Source organism: Acomys russatus, chromosome 29 (assembly GCF_903995435.1).
Source record: "Acomys russatus chromosome 29, mAcoRus1.1, whole genome shotgun sequence".
NCBI classification, from domain to species: Eukaryota; Metazoa; Chordata; class Mammalia; order Rodentia; family Muridae; genus Acomys; species Acomys russatus.
Window position 1 is genome coordinate 38,167,849 of NC_067165.1, and position 10,990 is coordinate 38,178,838.

Genomic DNA, 10,990 nt, shown 5'->3' on the forward strand with positions numbered 1-10,990 from the left:
TGGAAACAACCTAGATGTCCCTCAATTGAAGAATGGATAAAGAAAATGTGGTTCATTTACACAATGGAACACTACTCAGCTATTAAAAACAATAAAATTGTGAAATCTCCAGGCAAATAGATAGAACTAGAAAAGATCATCCTGAGTGAGGTAACTCAGACCCACAAAGACACATGGTATGTACTCACTTATAAGTGGATTTCAGCCTTATAGCACAGGACAAACACACTACAATTTATAGACCCAAGGAAGATAAGTAACAAGGGGGACCCAAGGGAAGATAATTAAGTCACACATGGAAGGAGAAATAGGATAGATAGTAGAAGTAGTTGAAGAGAGAGAACAAGGTAGAAGGAACATAAAAATGAGGGTGAAAGAGTGCAAGGAGCAGGGCAGAGGGCCTGCAGAGAGAAGAGAAACCATGAGCAGAGGCATCTTTGTGATTGGAGACCTAGGACAAGGGTAGGCTTCTGGGAGGATATGGGGATGTCTCTATCTGAGACTCCTAGGAGCAGGAGTCATGGAAATTGAAGAAGACACCCTCTAACTAGGCAGGACTCCTAGTGGAGAGAGAGGGAACACCAATCCATCTACAGAGCCTTTGACCCAAAATATACCCTGCCTACAAGGCATGCAGGAATAAAGATAGAGCAAAGTTTGAGGGAATGTCTAAACAATGGCTGGCCCAACATGAGACTCACCTCATAGGAGAGCGATAACCTCTAACATCATTAACAGTACTCTGCTATGTTTGCAGACAGGAGCCTCCTATAGCTGTCCTCTGAGAGACTCCACCCAGCAATGGATCCAACAGATGCAGAGACCCACAGCCAAGCATTAGGATAGACTTTTAAATGGGACAGCCTACTTCTCTTTTGAGAGCAAAAGGACCAAGCATTGAAAGAAATGATAAATATTTGGGTTTCACAATCTGCAAAAGACACTATAGCCTTCTCATTGTGAGAAACCTGCGCATTCACAAGTCAAATCCTCCATAATTTCAACTGCATAGGTTCCTAGTTATGGCAAGCTTCTGTTATATGTGGATCCAAATATGTTAATTAATCACAAATCCATTTTGTAAGGTGCTACAAGGACAGGAGACTGATTTATCTTAATCAAACCTTTAAGAAACCCAAGAAGCTAAGGATAATGCCTTGTCAAACATCAATAAGCCATTTGGTCTTTATCTGCACGAAAGGCCAGGTGTTACAGCAAGGGTTTTAGAGCACTACTTTATTTGTCTAAGTAATTATACTCAGTGACTCAAGTTGGTCTCCATGCTCAAGGACCACGACTTCCATGTCCCTATTAATGAAACAGGCCAAAATGATAAGTGATGAGCACTGACTGGCAGTTTATAGCCCCTAACAGGCCTCTTATGCTCTAGGAGCAAAAACCATCCTATTCAATCAGCAACTGGAGGTCATAGTTCTGAAGTCAGTTTTCACAATCCCCATCTGACTCTACAACCTTGACAGAGACTTAAAGCACCAGTTCTGTTGCATGTCTCACCACTGCTTCCAATACTTCCAGAGTAGCAATAAAAGTCCATCAAAAACAAAACAAAAACAAAAAACAAAGAAAAAACCTAGAAAACTCCTGGCCAAGAGACTAGAAGTTCTGACTTGGGCGGAGAACTAACATTTCCAGTTGGGCAAGTGAGTCAAGTGGCCAAGAAACTACCTCTAGGGACACAGGCTCACCTTAAGCCATGCTAAAGAGATAGGAGGACTGATTTTCCTTTAATGAAACACTATACTTTCTCTTCCCAGAATTCCTGCTACCTGGTGCAGTCCCCACAAGCCACAGTGGGTTTGAGCTGGGTCTGTCGACATTTCTGAAGCATGGGCCAGGAAGGCGTTTTTTCCTTTTTCTAACTCTTTCGGATGCTGATCGGAACCTAAGTGTGACCTTGGGCTACTTTACTCTTTCTCTGAATTCTCCTTCTTTTCATGTGACTGCTTTCTGACATGTGTCTGGCATGGCCTTTTCTCTTCTCTCCATTACTCTCTTCCAGGCAGCTGGTGAGTTTGATAGCTTGGCTGCTCTGGGCTTTCTTTGTTCTTTTAAACTTTAATAAAATCGTTTTTGAGCCTTTGTGTGGGTCTATTATTAAGTTTATTTAGTTTTTGTTTTTTTGGGTCTCGTTCTGTAGCTCTGGCTGTCCTAGAGCACACTATGTAGACTAGACTGGCCTCAAACTCACTGAATTTCACTTGCCTCTGCTTCTCAAGTGCTAGGATTAAAGGTGTACTGTAGTGGATATACACATGTTATTATTTTTGTTGTTGGTTTTTTGAGACAGGGTTTCTCTGTGTAGCCTTGGCTGTCCTGCACTCACTTTGTAGACAAGGCTAGCCTCAAACTCCCGGCGATCCACCTGCCTCTGCCTCCTGAGTGCTTGGATTAAAGGCGTGCACCACCATGCCCAGCTGTGTTTTTGTTTTGATCCCAAGTGTGGGATGAGGAACAGACTTGTGAAACAACAAGTGATGTTTATCTACTCACAAGTTTAACCACTTTCTTGCAGGGGGCTTTGTTTTTGCCAGCTGAAGCAGATCCTAGTACAGACTCTGAGAGGCAGGGCCTCTTTGGGTCTTCGTATTGTTTGGCTGTTCATTATTCCTCTTCCAGATGCTCAAGAGAGGACTGCTCCAGCAAAGGCGTCAAGGTCTTTGGCTGCTGTTTTAGGTTCCAAGAGCAACTTTAGTGGACTTGCTGGTCTGCTGAAATCCTGCCAACTACACTGCCAGGGGAATCGCTCCCTGGAACTGAATTCAACAAAGTCTACCTCTCCTGTTCCCATAAATCTATTTTCTTCCCTATCTAGGGTAGGTGGATTGGAAGGGAGATATAAGCATTTAAAGAACCTTAAACAAAGCAGGTTTGTAAAAGTTGGGGCCTACAGTGTATGCCACTACACCAGCTTTAAATTATTTTATTAATGGGCCTGGGAACCCCAAAGGGGAAGTCAACTTTTCTGATATCATTTGATGGCCATAAATGGATGCCTCTAAATTCTTGTAACAATGCATTAGATCTCATGATGAAGCTCTCAAAACCTGCTCAGGTACCATGCCTTTCTCCCTGCTGCCATGATGTTCATGGCCTCACCCTCTGGAACTTTAAGTCTCAACCAAACTCTTTCTTCTATAAATTGACTTTGTCATGGTGTCTTATCACAGCAATAGAAAAATGATTAGGACATCTATCCTCAGTTTGGCATGGAAAGAGAACCCATAGTCAGAATTTTCTAAACCATGGCTAAGGCAGGAAGCATCACAAACTGTAGAATATGCGACCTTATAGAACTAGGGTTCACCAAAATCCCTTTTAACGCATGGCACACTGACCCCTAGGTTTGGCAGCTCACTAACTTTTACATGGCATAACTTTACTATCTAGTAGGATAAGAGACAATTTACCTCTTATCTCTGAGGTAATTTGCCAAATAAGCAATTGCTTGGAATCCTGTGCTTTCTCTTCCTGTTTTATTTTGACTCCTCTACATGAAGAAGTATGGATTTTACAAGGTCTTCTAAGGTTACAAACTGTCAACAGCCTCTTTTAAAAGATTAAAACTATAAAGAACTTGCAAAATTACACAGCAAAATTAGGCAGTGCAAGGGGAAAGGGCTAAGTAACATACAATGACAAAGCTATCAGGAACACACCTGAGCAGGGATCATAAAAACCAGAGGGCCTGGGCAGAAATCTTGCAAATCCTAAGAAAACACAGATGCCAGTCAAGACTACTATACCCAGCAAAACTTTCAATCACCATAGTTGGAGAAAACAAGATATTGCACAACAGAACCAAATTTAAACAATATCAATCCACAAACCCAGCACTACAGAAGACACAAGAAGGAAAACTTCCACCAGAGGAGGTTAACCATACTCTCAAACACGCAGGATATAAATGACTTTACTACAACAAAACCAAAAGTTCAGAAGCACACAAACACACTTCAACAACCAATATCAAAATAAAAGATTCTAATAGTCACTGGCCATTAATATCTCTCAACATCAATTAACTCAACTCTCCAATAAAAAGATACAGACTAACAGAACAGATGTACAAACAGGACCCATCATTCAGCTGCATATAAAAAGCACACCTCAGCCACAAGTATAGACATTACCTGAGAGTAAAGGGCTGGACAAAGGTTTTCCAAGCAGAGCACCCAAGAAGTAAACTGGAGTATCCATTCTAATATCTAATAAAATAGACTGTCAACCAAAATTATTTATAAGAAATGAGGAAAGACACTTTGTACTCATCAAAGGAAAATTTCACCAAGATGACATCTCAATACTGAACATCTATGCCCCAAATCCAAAGGGACCCATGTTTGTAAAAGAAACATTACTAAAGCTTAAATCACACATCTACCCCCACAAAACATCACACATTTACGAATGAACAGATCATCAAGACAGAATATAAACAGAGAAATAATGAAACTAATAGATGCCATGAATCAAATACCCTAACAAATATCTACAGAACTTTTCACCCAAACACAAAAGAATCTACCTTTTTCTCAGAAACTTACAGAACTTTTTCCAAAATTGACCATATAGATGGTCACAAAGCAAGCCACAATAGATACAATAAAATGAAATTTATCCCTTGTATCTTATTAGACCACCATGGACTAAAGCTGAACTTCAGCAACAATAAAAATAATAAAAAGCCTACAAAAACATGAAAACTGAACAATTCTCTGCTCAATGACAACTGGGTGAGGGATGAAATAAAGAAAGAAATTAAATACTTCCTGTAATTCAATTAAAATGAAGGCACAACATTTGCAAACCTACAGGACACAATGAAAGCAGTGCTAAGAGGAAAGTTCATAGCACCAAGTGCCTTCATAAATAAATTGGAGACATCTCATACAAGCAACTTAACAGAACATGTGAAAGCACTAGGAAAATAGAGGCAGACACACCCAAGAGGAGTAGATGGCTGAAAATAATCAAACTAAGGCCTGAAATCAATAAATTAGAAACAAAGAAAACAATTCATAGAATCAACAATGCTAGAGCTGGTTCTTTGAGAAAATCAACAAGGCAAACCCTTAGCTAAACTAATTAAAAGGCAGAGGGAGACTACTCAAATCAACAAAATAAGACATGAACAGGAAGGCATAACGACAGACATCATTAAGTCTTACTTCAAAAGCCTATATGCCACAAAATTTGAAAATCTAAGTGAAACGGACATTTTTGATAGATTCCACTTACAAAAATTGAATTAAGATTAGGTAAACAAATTAAATAGTCTCATATTTCCTAAGACGGAAAAAAAAAAAAAAAAAAAAAAAAAAAGCCCAGGGCCAGATGGATTTGGTGTTGAGTTCTACTAGTCCTTCAAAGAAGAGCTAATACTAACACGCTTCATACTATTCCATAAAATAGTAACAAAAGAAATATTAAAAACTCATCCAATGAGGTCACGGTCACATCACACAAAGACCCAACAAAGAAAAATTCAGACCAAATTTCTATATGAATATTGATGCAAAAAATACTGAATAAAATACTTGGAAACCAAATCCAAGAGCACATCAAAAATATCATCTACTATGACCTAGTAGGCTTTATCTCATGTAGTCAGGGCTAGTTCAATATATGGAAATCCATCAATATAACCCACCATATAAACAAACTGAAGGAAAAACCCATATGATCATCTCTTAAGATGCCAAAAAAGCATTTCACAAAATTCAACACCCATTCATGCTAAAAGTCTTTGAGAGATCAAGGTGACAAGGCACATACCTAAACATAGTAAAGGCAATATACAGTAAGCTTATAGCTAAAATCAAACTAAACAGAGAGAAACATAAATGAATTCCACTGCAATCAGGGATAGGACAGGCTATCCACTCTCTCTGTATCTCTTCAATATAGTACTTGAACTTCTAGCTAAAGCAATAAAACAACTAATTGAGACCAAGGGGATACATATTGGAGAAGAAGAAGTGAAATTATCACTATTCGCAGTTGATATGATAGCATATATAAGTGACCCTAAAAAGTCTACCTAGGAACTCCTACAGCTGCACCTTCAGCAAAGTGGTTGAATACAAAAATCAACTAAAAAAATCAGTAGCCCTCTTGTATACAAAAGACAAACAGGCTGCGAAAGAAATTAGGGAAACAACACCCAATAGCCACAAAAACAAAGTATCTTGATATAACACTACTAAGTAAGTGAAAGACTTGTATGAAAAATTTCAAGTCTCTGAAGAAAGAAACTGAAGAATATATAAGAAGTTGGAAAGATCTCACATGCTCATGGATTGGTAGGATTAACAAAATAAAAACGGTCATCTTACCCAAACCAATCTGCAGATTTGATGCAGTTCTCACAACCTAATTCTTTACACACTGTGAATGAACAATTTTCAACATCATATGGAAAAACAAAAATCATAGAATACCTAAGACAATCCTATACAATAAAATATCTTCCAGAGGAATCTCTGTCCCCGGTCTCAAGTTGTTCTATAGAGCAACAGTAATAAAACTTCACGGTGCTGGCACAGAAACAGACTAGTGGATCAATAGAATCTAATCCAAGTCCCAGAAATAAACCCACATACATATGAACAGTTGATTTTTGATAAAGAAGCCAAAACCATAGGATGGAAAAGAAGAAAGCATCTTCAACAAATGGTGCGTGTCTAACTGGATGTCTACATGTAGAAAAATGCAAATGGATCCATATTTATCACTCTGCTCAAAACTAAAGTCCAAGTGGATTAAAGACTTCAACATACAAACCAGAACACTAAAACTGTTAGAAGAAAAAGTGGCAGAGAGCCTTGAACTCATTGGCACAGGAGACAACTTCCTGAACAGAACACCAACAGCCCAGGTTCTAAGATCAACAATTAATAAATGGAACTTCATGAAACCGAAAAGCTTCTACAAAGCAAAGGACACTGTCAACAGACCAAAATGACAGCCTATAGACTGGGAGAAGATCTTCACCAACCCTAAATCTGACAAAGGGATACTATCCACAATATATAAAAAACTCAAGAAATTAAACACCAAAAAATCAAATAGTGCAATTAAAAGTGAGGTACAGAGCTAAACAAGAGAATTCTCAACAGAGGAATCTTGAATGGCCAAGAAACACTTAAAGAAATGCTCAAGGTCCCCAGTCCTCAGGGAAATGCAACTCTGAGATTCCAGCTTACACCCATCAGAATGGCTAAGGTAAAAAAAACTCATGTGACAGCGCATGTTGGCAAGGATGTTGGGAAAGGGTAGAATGTCTCCACTGTTGGTGGGAGTGCAAACTTGTACAACCACTTTGGGAAACAATCTGGTGCTTTCTCAGAAAACTGGGAATAGTTCTACCTCAAGACCTAGCAATTACCCTCCTGGGCATATACCTGAAAGATGCTCCACCATACAACAAAGACATTTGCTCAACTATGTTCATAGCCCCTTTATTCATAACAGCCAGAATCTGGAAACAACCTAGATGTCCCTCAACTTAAGAATGGATGAAGAAAGTGTGGTACATTACACAATAGAATACTACTCAGTTATTAAAAACAAGGAAAGCTTGAAATTTGCGGGGAAATGGATAGAACTAGAAAAGACTCCGAACCAAAAAGACATGCATGGTATATATTCATTTATAAGTAGATATTAGCCATATTATACGGGATAGCAATACTAAAATAAACAGACTTGAGTAAGTAAAATAACAAGGAGGGCAAATAGTACAGACACCAGAAATGGTTAAAGAGAGGGAACAGGATGGGGACCTACCATAGAGGTCTTATGAAAGATGCCACCCAGCAGAGGTTGGAAGCAGATGCTGAGACTCACAGCCAAACTTTGGGGGAGAGTGCAGGGAATTTTATGGAAGAGTTGGGGGATAGAAGGACCTGAAGAGGACAGGAACTCCACATGGAGACCATCAGATCCAACAAATCTGGGCCCAGGGAGCCTACAAAGACTAATACACCAACTGCCCCCTGTTCACATGTAGTAGACAGGAAGCACAGTCTCCACATGGGTCCCATAATGTGAGGAATAAGGGTTGTGTCTGATACGGACTCTGTTGCCTGCTCATTTATCAGTTCTCCCTCTATCACCACCCTATCTCTCAATTAAATTGCCACAGACTGTATTCTTGCTGAAAAGGGAGACATTGCAGTAACGCAAATGTCTTACATTTTGTTTACATTAATATTTCTAAAGACAATAAAATTTACCCTGAAAAGATGCAAGACTAGGTATCCTGGCCTCCCCAATTGTGCCCATAGCCCCTGGAGTAAACAATTGGTTTTAAAGAATGTTCTGGATTACTCAGAACATTATGTCTATGCTTAATTCCTGGACTACTAAAATCAATAACGCTAATATTTGCTGGTTGTATTCATTGCTGAATTTATAATAGACATATCTTAAAGACTTGGAACAAAATAATCATCAAAGAAACTACAAAGGTTGATACTACAGAGTGTGTTAGTTGCATGACTTCTATCATCCAAGGATAGAGAATTTCATGCCTCTAACTGGAGAGGTACAGCTTCTTTCCATCTAACATACATAACTATTCTAATTTCAAAAGAATCATTTATACTCATTGATTTCCCCAAGAATGGGGGATAAAATATCTCAATGGGGAGAATGTGTTACCAAGAGGTTTGTCGTAGACAAATAACAAGGTGTGTGTGTTGGGGGTTAACTTTATATTAACTCAGCTTTGAGAGTCTCGCAGTTGTTCTTTCTTGGCTACAGGTAAAGTTTCTCAGGAAGGAGAAAGCCTTTCTGAGTACATGTGGAGCTCTAAAGGGCAGAGGGCAACCACAGGATCCATTTAGATGTCAAGAACCACCAACGCAAAACACACTAGAAGATATAACAAAGGTTGTTCTCTGTCACCTTGGCACAGGCTGAAATAATTCAGGAAGAGGGACTCTCAACTGAGAAAACGCCTCCATCAGATTGTCCTATGGGCGAGTTTGTGTTACATTCTCTTAATTGAGAATTGATGTGGGAGAGCATAGCTTAACCATATGTGGTGCCAGCTCTTGGCTGGTGGTCATGGGTGCTGAGAGAAAGCAAGTTGAGCAAGCCATGGGGAGCAATCCAATACATAGCATTCTTACATGGCCTCTGCTTCAGTTCTTTACTCCACGTTCTTGACTTGAGCTCCTGCCCAGTGACTGAGTATGACGTGAGCACTGAAATAAACTGAAATAAACCTGTTTCTCCATACATTATTTTTGGTTACGATGTTTTAGTCACAGCAATAGAAACTCTAAGACAAAGGCAGTGGAGAGTGACTCAGTGATGAAGGAAAGTGAATACAAATAGACAGCATGGTGGTAAAGAAGTAAGTCTGACCCAGAGAAGGAGTGCATGTTTTCTGTCATATGTGGATGCAAAATAAAGAAAAGAGACTATAAGAGAAATAAGAAGGAACTGTTGGATGGGGAGGGAGCAGAATGGGAGAAGGCTATGAAAATTATTAAAGAGCAATGCATATGAGTACGGCCATGTCAACAATAAACTCCTTTTATTTATACAATCAATATTTGCATTAATAATTGCAATGAATTTTTTTCTGAGTCAGGGTTTCTCTATGTAGCCTTGGCTGTCCTGGACTCACATTGAAGACCAGGCTGGCCTCGAACTCACAGCAATCCACTGCCTCTGCCTCCCAAGTGCTGGGGTTACAGGCATGCATAAAATGTTTTTTAAATGATGTTTTACAATACTTGGCCAGGTCAGCCATGGCTCATCACTTGCTGCTTGCAGTTTTGTAGACAGAATCCTTGAGTAAATGTTACAGGTGATCAGTGGAAGTTTGTCCCCAGAGTTGGCCATGGATTAATTGCAGTGGCTAATGAGAAGCATACTTGGGTGAAAGTTTGCCAGGAGACAAGATTGTGAAACTGTGAGCGGTGAACCCCCTTGGGAGACCAACTTCCTTGTAGCTCTCTTGTGCTTTCTGGAAACAGACGGTCATGGGTTTGATTCAGAGTATCTTTGCGAGGACAGTGGATGGTGCCATCTATACAAGGGATGCAAGGGACATCCTGCCCAGGGAGATGAGGTGTTCAAAGGGCTGCTGTTAAGGCCAGCCTAAGGTAAAACACTAGTTACCAGAACCAGATATTATTATCTAGGTCAGAGAATAATGGAAGCAAGGCACTACTTTCCCCTTGTAGTGTCTCTTCAGCAACCACTACAGAGAAATCTTGATACTAGGACACCTTGCCATGGAGAAGTAAAAGGATCAATTATGTCTCCATGTATAAGACGACTGAGCTGGGTGTGATGGTGCATTCCTTTAATCCCAGCATCTGGCCAGAGGCATCTGGATCTCCGTGAGTTCCAGACCATCTATGGGGCCAGGTGCAAAGCTTCTGGGTTTTGGCAGAGACTGAAAACCTTAGCATGTATGAGGATTATTTCCCCTTTGTTTTGTTTTATTTTTTAATTTATTTGGTTTGTTTTCGGCCTTGCCATACAAGCTAATATAGACTTGTAACTAATAAAGAAAAAACTTTTATGTATACCTTTACGTTTTGGAGCCTAGGAGGCCCAAAAATCAAGACACAAGTCTCTGACAAGGCACATGTAGTTATACGGCCAACAGCCTGAACTACAGGACCGACCTCGGAATCTAGTAGAGTCCCAGGTTCCCATCATGAAGTAGCTGTTCAGGAAGAGGGAAGGATAATGGTGTATGGCCTTGACCACTCTTCCCCAGCTCATCCCTGCAGCCTCCTGTGGGAGATCCTTACACTCCAGGGCTGATCTTGAAGAGTATACTGATGGTCATAACCTCGGTGTGGCATCGGATTTTCCACTTCGTGTGGAGCAGATAATAGTCAGAATGAGATTCTACAGGTTCATGGAGGAGTTTCAGTTGGGTGGCTAGATGGTAAAAAACTTAAAGTCAACAAGAATAATGTAATCTGAGGTTTAGACA